The 14,890-nt window shown below is 34.1% G+C and overlaps 1 pseudogene; it reads right to left on the bottom strand.

The window, feature by feature from the left end:
* Window positions 1-3,383: 3,383 nt before the first annotated feature.
* On the bottom strand, window positions 3,384-5,463 carry LOC125613812 (annotated as a pseudogene).
* Between the last annotated feature and the right edge of the window lie 9,427 nt (window positions 5,464-14,890).

The raw sequence follows: 14,890 nt of genomic DNA, 5'->3' as shown, positions 1-14,890 counted from the left end.
CCTCAGTAAAAAAAAAAAAAAAAAAAAAAAAAAGTAGCTAACTTTCCCAGTTTCATTTTCCAGTGGATTCAATGGAAAACTTTCAAGATGTTTCTCAAAATTGTACCAGGAAAAACCTCTCTTTCTGCTTGTTCTTTCTTTTAGAGACTACAACTAAGTGCTGGATCAAAAAGCATGTAAACACTGACAGAAATTTAATATGGGACATCTTAGAAAATGTAGCTTAACTTCCCACATGCTTCTCAACATGATCTTCATCATCCCCTTTGTAATGTCACCAAAAACCTTTCTCCTTTTAATCCTCTCCTTAGGATACCACACCAGGAAGAGGAAGGGCATAGGTTCTGGGGATCCTAACACAGAGGTCACAGGAAATCTGAAATCAATGATTTTATTCCTACACCTCTTCATTATGTACTTTTGAAGCAATATTGTGATAAAGTGGACCAATCCTATTCCACACGGGGACATGGCAAGGACTTCTGCTCATATACTGATATTTTCTTATCTATCCAGCCATCCATTTATTCTGATCTTATTCAACAGCAAACTAAAATAGGCTTCTCTTTGTGTCCTAAGGAAGCTAGAGTGTTGCATGAAATAAGGAAATCTGTATTCCTAAAAATGCCTGAAGTGATCCATGAGTTTCTCAAGAATAAAGATGACAAATAGGACTTCATGAACATCTCTTTCGTTTAACCCAACATCTTTTATCATGTTCTGTGATAGGTCACTGAACTCCTTGAAAATATCTGCGTGAGCTGGGTTCATAGTGTGTGCCTGCAATCTCAGCAACTCGGGAGACTGTAGCAGGAAAATCACAAGTTCAAGGCCAGCCTGAGGAACTTAGGCCCTGAAAAATATAGTGAGACTGTCTCAAAAACTTTTTAAAAAGGAGTAGGGATGTGACTCAGTGATTAAGCGCTTTTGGTTTCAATTCCCAGTACCAAGAAAGAAAGTTTTAAAAAAGAAAGAAAGAAGAAAATATCTACCTGAAATCAGTTAAAAAGAATTTTGCTCTTTCCATCAGAATATTAATACTTAATAGTAAAATTAAATTAGCAACATATAATATTAATAGTCAAATCAGATGGTTAACACATTTTTGTTAGGCAATATAATTGACATTTTAATTTTAACTAATTTAATTTTCATTAAATCGATGATGAGGCATATATGTGTGTTTATATTTATATATACAAACATATTTAGAATAGCCATGGATTTTTAAAAATACAGATACATTCATATACATACAAATTCATGTAGATTTAATTCCTAAAGAATAGTTTAAGTTTTCAATTAAATCTAGTAAAGATCATCAAAATGAGAAGAATTAATATGCAAAGTAATATATTGAGAAGTTAATAAAACATTTCTTAAAAACTGTGAACCCAATTCGAGTTGTTAAAAAAATCTATATCTTCAGTGGCTATTTCCTAACACAATTCATGACTTGTTTGTACCTGCAACAAAAAGCATCAAGTAACAAAGTTTTTCAAGATTAAAAAAAAGGAACTCAACTAGCAGACTAGAATTAGAAAACAAAATAGCACAGATTTTTTATTAAATCTGAAATCAAGAGGCCTATAAAATGCTGTGTCCTTCGACCACTGTAACCACATCAGGTACAACCACAAGAATGGGAGGTATAAATAAATTAATTTTAAAAATTAATTAATTAACTAATAAAAAATGCAAAGTAATCTTCCATGTATGTATAATATGTCAAAATATATTCTACTGGCCTGTATATCTAAAAAGAACAAATAATTTTTTTAAAATGCCGTACCATTTTTAGTGGTGGGTGGTATAGGATTCAGCAAATTGTCTTTCATACTGGAGAAGACATCTCAACATGCTTTAAATCCCTGTATTATCAGAAACCTCATTCAGGTAGCAATCTCCTGAATTTAGGGGGGAAGGTTATCTCTCATGCTTTGATTAATATATATTTTACTATGGCATTTGAAGTACTTGCTACTTCTTGATTGTCAGAATCCACAAACTGATAACAATGTAATGGACCAGGTGATGCTTATGATGAGGAGTAGGAGGGCTGACAAAGCCTCAGACAAAGCTGTGACCATGTACCATTTGTACCACTAGAGTAAAGGCAAATTGCTTCCAATGGTTCTTAAGAATTGCTATGGCAGAAAAAGCACCAAAAGATCAACAACAGCATTTCAGATGCCAGAAATTGTTAATTTGCTCTACTACAGATGCTACTTCTGAAATAACATCTGTAACTGAAGACATTCTACAAAATCCACCTATCTAAAATCCATCAGGATAGCATGCTGAGTTGAGTGGGGATGTGACAGATACCACCATTCTCATGGATATGGAGACTTAAGGTCAGTCAGTGATCCCTGAAACTTACAGGGAGGCAGTTTTACTCCTGGTTTAATTTGGTGGGGAGAGTCTGCTACTTGGATATTTCTCTTTAAGGGCAAAATATCAGATATCAGTCTTCTTCCAGTTACTAAATATGTTTATTCCAGTTGTATTTTCAGGGACATAATTTAGGGTTGAATCAATGATCTATGGGCCAATGTTCATTCGAATATTTGCCAAGACTCCATGCATTATGTGACCAAAATAAGCTCTTATTATAATTGGTAGACTATGGTGGTTACTTTGGATCCTCAGGAATTAGTGTAAATTCAAGGGCAGTATCTTGCAATCTCTCAGAGTAACCTGGATATTCCCCCTTGTGCAGTGCACATTTTATAATATGGGCACAGGTCTCTTTGGAGAACACTGTAGGGAAGATATATTGTATAGAACTGTAGGAGAGCAGCAAGGGCTTTACTTAAAAAAATCTGCTGGCATCTGTAAATTGGCTGAGGTTTCCAAACAGAGTGGGAGACCGTGATTCTCCATTGTAGGACTTAATTTAGAATTTGGCTCATAAAAATTGAAGTTTCTCCTGTTATATGAATCAAGCAGTATTTTGTGGGTATGACCATCTCTGAAATGTTGAAGCATTTATCTTTATTTTTGCAATGTATAAATTTCTCCAATGTATAAATCTCTCCATGTATCTATGTGTACAGTTTATTTACTTGTTTTATCATTTTTATTACTACTATAAAAAATGAATGTGCTTTTTCTCTTGAAACCTCAAACATGTCCTCAGCTCAGCTTTGGAATAGCCTTTAATTCCAGAATGTTATTCGGCTCAGATTTTTTTAACTTTATTTGTTTGATTATTTCTTTTAATTTAGCTTTAAATTAACAATAGATAAACATTTGCATGATATTCTTATTCTTATTATTCAGGTCTCTTATTCTATCAGAGTTTTTATTTCTTTAAGAGGTTTCATTCATCTTATTTTTCTTATATAAAAACCCTATGTTGCAGCTGCAGCCTGGATCCTTTACACAGAGACTCTGGTGTGGGTTTTCACAAGATGGTGGGTGATTTCCTGATAGGGAGATTTGGTGAACACAGTCTCTTTCCAGAGATCAGGGTCAGGTCGCTGTATGTCTTGGAGATGGCATCAAAGGTGGCTTTGGCAAAATTACCCAAAGTGGCAGTACAACCCCTGGCAGAGGTGTAGCAGTCATCAGTACCAGCCATCAGCAGCAGCTTCTTGGGCACAGGGGCTGAGACGATGCCAGTGCCTCTGAGGGCAGGAATGAGACACAACAGCACAGAATCATAGCATCCTGTCACCTTGCAAGGGACAGTGTGGAGCTTGCCAATCTTGTTCCCTCAGTAGCTTCTCCACACAGAAACAATAGAGAGCTTGGCCAGGATGATGTCCCCTCCATAGCAGTGGCTACCTCCTCCAGCTTCTGTACAAACATGATCTTCAAAGCCTCTTCCTTGAGTGATGCCCCCAGGAAAAAAATCAATGATCTCAGATTCCTTGATAGCCAGAGAAAAGAGCTAGGTCTCCTTCAGGGACTTGATCTTCGTGTTGTTGACCAGGTGGCCCACCTTGGTGACCAGGATCCACTCCATGTCTTAGGCCTTACCTCAGAGGCCACTGCAGAATCCTTCCTGGACTGTAGCCTCCCATTTCCAGGCCCCCAGGGCCTCTGGGCCTTCCCACTACAACTTTTGTTATTTTCCCAAAGAAACAAGAATTTTCATTTCTTAATTCTTCTGAAATGTGCAAGTTGTTGGGCTAGGAATTCCAATTCACTATTCACTATTTAGAAGTCTGGTCTCCAGTCCAGCATTTACTATCACATCAAAAAAAAAAATTACAGAAATGATTAAGATTCCCAAATATTCTGTTTACCTTTTTGAAAATTATAATAGCTTTTTAGTTAAGGAAGACTTCCAAGTTTCTCTAAATTATTAATTGTGCCTTAATAATTTATTTAATATTCTATTAATTTAATAATTAAATTAATATTGATTTATTTAATATTCTCTCATGTCTCCTCCATTAACTGAACTTTCTTAAAGATTAATTCTTTTGTTAGTTCCAGCTCAGATTTCTCTTTATTGTTATGATTTTCTTTAATTTTTTATAGTATCTCTACGTGCAGTTGTAATCATTGGACAGGATTTAGACTAAATATGCTGTTTTTACTGTTTTTCTTGTTTTCTGTTGTTATTGTTTTGATTAAAATAGTATCTTATAATTTCAACTATGAATGCCTTCAGATAGGCCATGTTCTAATTTTCATATCTCTACAACTTCCAGTGGTCTGTCATTCAGCAGAAATAATACAGACACATGTTCCAATCCACCCTTTTAGATATTGAATTTTAAGACTTTAAATTATGGGTATGCCTTGGTTAGTTTAGGTGTCTAAAAGCCATCACTTTGGACCATATCAAATCTCCTGTTGTCTGAAAGCTGGAGCTTTCTGATGGGAGAGTGCTAGTTCTGGTGATTGTGCTGTGCAGGGAGTAAAGAAGGACCTTGAGAGATGTCCTCAAAGGTGAATGAACTGCTTTTTTTTTTTTTTTTTGGAAGCATGACATCTTTGATATATCAGAAGAATCTGAGCTATTGCACTATATTTTCTTAATCTGATTATTTGTCTGGTCATAAACTTTGTCCATTTTTCTACAGAACTATGCAAACTGTTTTTTTACGAATTCATCAGATCCTGTTATGAAGAATGAGTATTACAAATATTGCAAGTATCTTTCAATAAATTATTTATTATTTATTTATGTAATATTATTCCCCATAGAACTGTTTTATAACTATATGAGCTTAAACTGTCACATTTCTTTTATAGTTCTAAGATTTTGAATTATATTCTTAGGACTTTCATATTAAATTATTTAAATATTTTTATTTTTTGTTTTTGTTACAATCTCTGTGTTTTACAAGTAGATCTGTAATCAAATTCATAATTTGTATATTTTGTGAGGAGGGGAACCTGATTAGTTTAAATAAATCACCAATACACTAATACAGCTTTAAGGAGGTCTGCAAACTTAAGTACCTGCAGGTGCAAGGAAAGCATGTAAATGTGTAAAGACATTGTAGTAGAGTTCATTGACATAAATTTGTGTACATATTCCTTATAATGTGTTCAAATTTATTTTTCAGTCAACTTTTGCTCATAGTCTGTCAGTGTGTACTTATTTTTTCTTTTCTTTTTCTGAGCTATTCTGCAACATTTACCCCTCTAGAAGATTTTTGGAATCAATTTCTCAAATCTCATCAAATATACTATTGGGATTTTGACTAGAATTGTGGTAAAGTTATAGATTTCTCTAAAACATAGTATATTTTCTCCAGAGGATGTAGTATATTTTCCTCCAGCTTCATTATTTTAAGCCTTCCCCTAGATTAAAAAAAAAAAAAAGTTTCAGTGTTTTTTTTTCTGTCTTTTTTGTGTTACATTTTTTTCTATGGATTCTATCCTTAAATCCATTTTAGTTTCATGACAAATTTTGAATTAATTTTTTTGGATTATATATGAGATGAAGAATAATAAAACTTGATTTGAAGACTTGATAATATACCTGTGAAGTCTGATGACCTTGTAAAGAAAGGTTTTTGAACAATAGCAATAACCTGTAACTAGATTTGAATTTACTGCAGCAATGGAAATTGTGGGGTTGAAATTTTATATGAAAAGGACACTACAGACTTTTTGTTTGGAAGAAGAAGAGTATAGAGTATAGATGCTGATTAATAATCTGGTTTTATACATTCTTAAAATACAAATGAACAACTTCTATAGTAAAAAGTAGAAAGCCAACTAACAACTTTTCTCCTTCAAAAAAAAAAAAAACGGTAATATGTTATAACTCCAACATGAAAAGAATTGGTGGAAATGTGTCAGAAAACCACCAAGCTTCCTCACATAAACAGCTATGGTTGTAAATATACAATTTAAGATGAATAATGAAAAATACTGTTCCAATTTTCATATTAACATTTTAATTAATTAATAGTACTACTTTGCAAAAATTATCTACAATAGCAATTTGAATTAACAATCAAAAAACTTTAAAATACTGGTACACTTAAACTCATTATTCAACTTATTGATGTTTTATCTAAGTAAGTAGAGAATTATTTCTACATACTACAATACTGATTACATAATTTTATTTAATAGAAAAATGAAGTAGAAGGAGAAAGGAAGACAGAGATAATACCCCCAAAATAAGGGCTCCTGAGGAGTAAATATATTGTATGTCCTTGATATACCATTATAAAGTTATTAAAATCATTGTTGTAGAGAGTTTACAAACTTAAAAAAGTCCCTAAATTCTAATGCTGATTTAAAAACTACACCTCAGCATTACAAAAACTGTAATTCTTTCTGTGTATAATAAAAAGAAAAAATAATGAACAGCTAAATGCTAAAATATTGCATGCTTATATTTCATCCAAAATTTATCATTTTTAAAACAGTATTTAAAATGATATTGATATGACCTGAAAGGCTGCTTCTTTATGGCAGGAAGAAAAAACATTTCCTTGGGAATTATAGTCCTCAGGTTTAAGTCATATATTGCCTACCAAGTTTCCTGAAAATTTCAAACTCTGTATTTTACTTTGTAACTCAGCAACCTACACTGTGAATGCTCTATAACTGATCGCCAATGGGAGTGTTGCTGGTTTTAACTTGTTGAAGAACTTTATTATGGTAAAAATAGGTGTTCAAGGTTCCTATTTCACACTTCAGATTTGTAAATCAAATGATGTAGTTCTTTGGGAGAGCAAAAAGGATTTTCATCCAAAGGAATGAAAATTAATCTGTCTTTATTTGCGTGTTAGCAAATGAGTGTTTGGACCTTTTATCATATCTATATGTAGGAAAAAACAGTTTGCAATTGACATCTGGATCAAGACTGGAAATTTTTAGCAGAAGTGGCTGGAAACTGTTTGATGGCTTATGAAGAGTAATTCCACAGTCCTACTGCAAACAGTGGGCTTCATAGTTAAAGACAGAAACCACATCAAAAACAAGGAGAAGAATACTAATTGCATAATCAACCTTAAGATCTATATCATTATTTAGTAAGTCATCTGACAATTCCTCAACCAGCAAACTACAGTGTAGAGTTTTCTGTTGACAGCCATGTTGAATATGTTGGAGAAAAATTTCATGATTCCAACACATGGGAAATTTATGACAGGAATTTTAGGGAATGAACTCACTGGACTCATAAGTTGTATTGCCTGGATTAGAAATCAGAAGTTCTTTGGATGACTTCTTTCTTACTAGTCTAGCCTTTAACAGAATCTGTTGATTTGTTGCTACAAATTGTAAATGTGTTTTCAGTTCTGTCCCAGGAAATCCCTGACACATGCTAACTGGGACCTGCATATTGGCCAACCTCTTGAGCACTTGCTTTGCCACTTACCTTGCTGCATTTTATTTCCTGAAGATTGCCAATTTCTCCTTTTTTTCCATTAGCTAAAATGGAGGATTAACAAGGTGGGTTTCAGAGTCTACTGGTTTCTGTGCCTTTCCTGTTCATGAGCTTTGCTTTGTCACATAGCTTTGATGTCTTCTGGTATCATGTCCAAAAACATAAAAGAAATAAGGCCAGGTTTTTTCATATGAAACAAAATTTTATAGTTAAACTATTATTATCTTTATTTTTTTTGTCCCTCTCTCCTGTATTTCCTCTTTTTTGTTGTTCCCTTTTTTGTGGAAATGCATGAAGCATATTAAGTTTAATGTCGGGCATTTCAGAGATCCCACGATAGAGGCCCACATCAAAGCAGTTACTCTTTTTTTCTTACTGTGTCTTTTGTCCTTTCCTCTGTATCAATTTATCCTTTTTATGACATTTGAGAGTTTGGGGGCTGGAGGAGTATTTTTGTTTTGTTTGCTACAGAACAAACTGGTTGTGATATTTGGTTTTGTGATAGGAATTCTATATCCTTCAGGTCACTTGTGTGTTGTGATTTTTGTAAATGTCCAAATGAGAAAAGCCTGAAGCTTATCCTAAAAAGACAGGTACTCTAAGCTACACAGATAGGCCTGAAAGAGAATTTTGTAGAATCTACCTGGCTTCATTGGATTCTTCTTTTGTATGTGCACTGTGACAGTGAGGATCACATAAGTTATTCCTAGACTTGGATAGAACTCTAATCTAATAAAAACAAACAAACTAAAAAAGCAAAGAGAAAATACATCAGAGGACTTCAAGCTTAGTTAGAACTTTTATATTATTTTTTTAATTTTTTAAAATATTTTTATTTTTTAATTGTAGTTGGACACAATACTTTTATTTTTATTTATTTTTATGTGGTGCTGATGTTTGAACCCAGGGCCTCGTACGTGATAGGTGAGCACTCTACCGCTGAGCCACAACCCCAGCCCCTTTTATATTTTTTAAAGTATTTACTCACATCAATCTACAGAAGATGGATGTTGTCAGAAATTAAAGATCATCAAAGTAGAATGAGTAAGAGATAGTGAAACTTAACCAGGAAAAAGTTAAATAGAAAACATATTCACAGAACATTGAAAGTCACTGATTATTAATACTGAGTTGCTTAAAAGTTAGGATGGTAGAATCAGTCAGTGTTTTGTGGAATTATGAAGTCAATATGGATCTGCAAAGTAAACTATTGTTCAGAAAGTCATAGTTTATGCCAAATGTGCCATTATCTCCAACAATTTATTTCCTTTAGGAAACAACTTTGTCTCTCTAATATGGATTTAACCTTTATTTCATATTTTGCTAACCTTTTACAATAAATTTTTACTCATGAATATTTTTGACACTGATGTAACTAACCACAGAAATTAGATAGTCCAGATTTTGTGGAAACTGTTAAACAGTTGTCATGACAGCCTAGGTACTACTTCCTGAAATTTGATTATAATAGCATATTGTAAAATCTAAGCAATGAGAAATTATTGTATATAGAATGCACATTGTGTTGTTGGAAAAACAAAATGCCTGTTTCTCCTCTACTTTCACACCACAATAAACAGAAGATTTCTGCACTCTCAAAAGTTATGAGGACAAAGGTCAAATATTTTCCCTCATATGTGGAAGCTAGAATAAAATAAACACAAGGGGGAGCAAAGGATAGGATATTATAAAGATAAAGAGAAGATCAGTAATGCAGAATAAGGAAATCAAGAGGCAGTGTGAAGGGATGGGAAAGGAAAGGAAATGCAGAATGAATTCTTTAAAAATCATTTTATGTGCAAATATAGATAGGCCACAGGGAATTTCACTTTTATGTATAAGTAAAAGAACCAATCAAATGTAAAACCAATCAAATGTAAATAAATAGATGAGCAAAAAAAAAGTCTAACAGAGTAAAGATAACATGGGAGGGAAGAAAGGACAGGAAGCAAAAAGAGGAGGGAAAGAGTGGGGATCATGAAATGAAATCAAATTCTATGATTTTGTTAGGATGAACCCAACTACTGTATAACTATAAAGCTCTAATAAACAAAATAAAATAGAATAAAATTAAAAGTTATGGGAGTATTTCTCCACCAGTGAGCAATGAGTTCCCCAATAGCAGATACTTCTGTCACTATCTACACTCTCTAACACTATATACCTAGAGATCAAGTTGCATCCCTCACAGTGAATGCTCAGTCCAAAGACTGCTCCCCACTTCAGATACAAGTTGCAAACCCCAGATTAGTTTTTCCTAACCCAACAGCTATCAGCCTGGATTCCCACAGTCCTCTCTTTAGGTTCCATTAATTTGCTTGGCCCACAAAACTCGGGAAATATTTCCTTATGTTTATCAGCTTTAAAGGATATTACAGTGGACACAGACAAAGAGATGCATATAGTGAGGAATGGGAAAGGTGCAAAGTTGTTGTGCAGTCTCTGGTTGCACCACCCTGCAGAACCTCCACCACATCTTGTGCTGCCTGAAGCACTCTGAACTCTGTCCCTTTGGGTTTTTAATGGAAATGCCATGAATTAGGTATGATTGCTAGCAGACTATGCACAGAAAACTAGCAAGGCCTGCCTGCTGAGATTCTTTTGCTCCCCAAACAGCATGTTTTCCTCCAGGATATGAAGCAGGACCACACTGGAATGGGGAGGACCTATTATCAGACAAAGTAGATCAGGGAATTTCTTTACAGCCAGGAAAGATTCGATTTTTCTATAACCTGTCTTAGAAAGTTATAAACCAGGAACCATGGGGGAAAAAATATGTGTGTGGAGGGGGCAGTCCTTGTATAAATTTTTTTTTTTTTTGCATTACTGGGGATTGAACATTACTGGGGATTGAACCCAGGAGTTCTCTGCCTCTTAGCTACATCCCTGGCCCTTTTTATTTTTATTTTGAAACAAGGTCTTGCTAAGTTGCCCAGGCTGACCTCAATTTTGATTTTCCTGCCTCAGCTTCCCAAGTTGCTGGAATTACAGATATGTACCACCATATCTGGCTTGTACAAAAAATTTTTACATTTTCATTCACAGCTCTGCTGGTTCCGAGGGAAGAGGATCATGCTGCTTGATATATACTGTGTTTTTGAACCACTTACATTCATTGTGTGGATAGTAAATATTCCCCTAAGACTCATAAATGTAGTTTTATCTTGCTTGTTCTTAGTACAGAATGAGGACACAAGAACCACTATTAACTTGTGTCTATTTTATCCTGTGATTTCAGCCATAGGGAACTTTTTCTTATTCAACCATCGTTCTTCCTCAGATTTATATTACTGAATCTTAGCATAAGAGTAAACTCACTCTGAGGAATTTCCACTTAAATTGGAAACTCATCAAACATTCTCCAAAAACTACATAGGTTAACTAGATAAACTAAAGCCACAAAAATTCCACACCCTCAGCTTAAATAGAAGATAGAAAATAATAAAATGTTCGGATGATTTCTAAATAGAAAATTGCACACCAAATTCCAGCAAAAATCTCTCTATCCTCCTGCTGTAAGCCCTTTGGAGTTTGGTGGTGATGGTCATGGCATGGAAGGTCCCTGGAAAATTTGTGTGAAAGACACAAAAGTGGAGTGAGGATCTAAGAATTGACTAATCTCTCCCTGAGAAGAAAAACATCCATCTTAAATGCAAAAATTCTGAAAAAAATAATCCTGGCAGATGATAACAAGGACCACACGAAAGGGAATTTAAAATGTGCCGTTTCATAAAAATTGCTTTTGGAGGATGAAATGGAGACAAAAGAAGGGAATGACCCTGGGGAAATCTAGGTAACCAAAGAAAAAAAGAAGAGTAGTCAGTTTGGACTTAGGACCCTAAGTCTGAGATGATTACATCTGCAAGGCCCCCTTTTCCAAATAAGGTCTCATTCAGAGGTACCAGGTTTAGCTCCAGTACTTTTATCCTAAGAAAAGATACTTCCACCAACTACTCTATCCTAATAAGAGTTGGAGCTCTACATGGAGGGAGTAAGTGGAGGGAGAATATCCCTCCTTAAAATTTATTTTCTTCTCAGGTACTATAATCAGGTGGGTTCTGAGACATTTGTCAGTTTGATATGCAAATGAGACCAGACAGGACATAGAATAAAGGAGGAGACCCTGGAGAGACAAATACTTTCCTCCTGTTTTCCCTCTCTGGTATATTTTAGAAATGAGATCTCAGTCAAATGGGATGTTGTGGCTCAGGAGTGAGGAGGTGTGTGGTGCAGACCTAGTTGGACCTTTCTCCAGACAGAAAAGCCCAGAGGGCCTGAGCCAGTGTGGTAAAGAGAGATTTACAAATGCTGAACACAGGACTTCTAACCCTTAAGAATCCCAAAATTAAAGCTGTAACCAGTAGGGGATTCTGGCTATATTTAATCTCAAGAATCAGAATTTATAAAGAAACATAAAATTTAGTTCTAACTTGTTACTTTAAAGTTTTAGATGAGTAAATTTAAACTTTCCTGTTAGAAGAAAGAACAAAATGATGTCATAGAATCTTCTCATTTGCATTTTAGCAAATGTGAGTTCAGCCTTCAGCTAATCTGAGAAATTCAGCCTGAGATAATGGCAAAAAGATATATTTGATAATCAATCTGATACAAGGATGCTGTTTAGAAGGATTTTGTGTTTGGAATGACTTTTATGGAGCTTCCAGTAGTGTTTGCTCACATCAGGGTTAGATATTTTTTTGGTCTGAAACAGACTCCAAAATAAAAGCCCAAAGAAGAGTATTTTCAACTGTTGTATCATTTTCCAAAAGTCATCTGGAAAACAATCATTCAGTTTTGACAGAAATAATGAGAATGTACTTCTGATATGTCAAGTGCATTCAAAAAGTTTTTAATAATAATTGAAAGTTTAGAATCCATAATAAGGATTTGGGGAAATGGATTCATTGGATTAGTAATTTGTACTGAATAAATCAAAACCAAGAACACCTTGTTTGACTTCATCCTCAGTGTTTAGCTACCTCCAGAATTGGAGATGCATACAGTCTTCCTGCTTTTACCATCAGTCTTAAAAGGGAAGAAGACCAATTTGCAGGTGGTACACAGTCCATTAAAACAGAATGAAATAAGAAAAAGTATCCATATTAGTTGAAGGATTTAACAAAAATACTCATGCAAGATAAATATTCAAATAACAGAGAAATAAATGCATTTGAAAACATCTTTCCCCATTTCTGAAAGTGATCAAAAGCATAAAGAGCCAAGAAAAATCTTTTAAGTAGTAAATAAAGACTGTATTCTTTAAATTTTGAAACACTGTATGAGTTATACCTAAGAAGACCCAAGTAAATATATAACTATACTATTGGGAATTTAAGATTAAGTATATGGTAATACCAAATCTTTCTTTATTATAATTTTATTGAAATGACATTTAAAATAGATTTAGTTAGGAAATTTACAAAAAAAAAAAAAAGATTGCAGCACATCAACAAATATAAAGATGAAATAATTGCAAAGTACTTGTTTTGGTTTTCTTCCCTCTTTCCCTCCTCACCCCTAGTCTTTCTCTTTCAAGATGAAAAGCACTTTAATTTCTGAATGCAGAATTTCTATGGATTCACTACATTTCTAGTTGAATGTGGAAATTCACAAAATACCACCACATCCATTCTGAACATTAGACATTTATTGGAAATTGTTTTATGAATCAAAGTATAATTAATCTTGGTGAATCCTAAGTGCATGTGAAAAGAATGTATATTCTGGAGTTATAAGTAATCCTCTGTAAGTGTTGATTTAATAAAATTACTTGACAGCGTTCTTGGAATTCTGTATAACTTTACTGGTGTTTTATCTATTTGTTTCGTCTATTAGTATGAGTGGGTGTCTTAGTCTGTTTGTGCTATTAAAAAACCCCTTAGATTGGGTGATTAATAAACAATAGAAATTTATTTCCTCATAGTTTTAGAGTCTGGGAAATCCAAAATCAAGGCATCAGCAGATCTGAGTTGTTGTGAGGGCTATTATCCGCTTCCAAGATGGCACCTTTTGCTGCATCTCTTGTTGCTGCTTCTTTCTGAAATTGAATCTCTTGTATTTGTACACACTTCATTCTTAGCTGATATAGCACACAAATTCTTGTTAATTCTAATATGGGTAGTCCATATGAAGATTAAGCCTGTTTCTTTTTTCTTTTCTAAATGTCATTCCTGGACATTCCCAAGCCTCATCGTGAGCTCATTCTGTGATTACGCTCTTGGGAGTCATGCCAGTGTTAACGGCAACAAGCTCTTCTCTTCACTAAAGCTGCATTTATTCATTTTTAAGACAAAGGTAAAGATAGTTCCTGTCTTAAAGACTTGAAGCCTTATTGTGAAGTTGAAATGAAAAAATAATAATGAAGTACTTAACAGCGCTAAGAACATAATATGGGCTAAATATTAGATTTTACTTTTAACATTTAGATCAATATAATGGTTTCCTTGAGTGTTTCCTGATTTTTACATTAGAACACAAAATCCGTGAGTTAAAAAACCTTTGAAAGTCCATCTGCCCTCAGTGACCAGAAGCAAGCATGGTATACTTTGACACTCAGGAAATATTCATTGAATAAATGATGGATGGATGTGAGCAAATGAAACTATGCTTTCATGTTAAAAGTGGTGAACATTATCTTCTGAATTCCTGGATGCAACAACTAAGAGTATTGCATAAAAAACATTGCAACAACTCTGTGAGATAATATTTGTGAAACTTACTATGCCAACAAAACAACTTTTTTTTTGTTTTTGTAACAGGAATTGAACCTAGGGGTGCTCAACCACTAAGCCACATCTCCAGCTCTTTCTTTATGTTTTATTTAGAGACAGGGTCTCACTAAGTTTTTAGGGCCTCACTAAGTTGCTGAGGCTGGCTTTGAACTTGATCCTCCTGCCTCAGCCTCCTGAGCTGCTGGGATTACAGGCATATACCACCATACCTGGCTAGAACTTACATTTTAATTAAAAGTTTAATTAATTTTTCAGGATAAGCATCTACAATGACTACATTAATTTGTTACTTCTATATGCTAGTTTTTCCTTTATATATATTTAAACTGTGATCATAGACAAT

The sequence above is a fragment of the Marmota marmota genome, unplaced genomic scaffold (assembly GCF_001458135.2).
Source record: "Marmota marmota marmota unplaced genomic scaffold, marMar, whole genome shotgun sequence".
Classification (NCBI taxonomy): Eukaryota; Metazoa; Chordata; class Mammalia; order Rodentia; family Sciuridae; genus Marmota; species Marmota marmota.
Note: the sequence above shows the minus strand (reverse complement) of the source record. Positions and strands in the feature narration are given on the sequence as shown.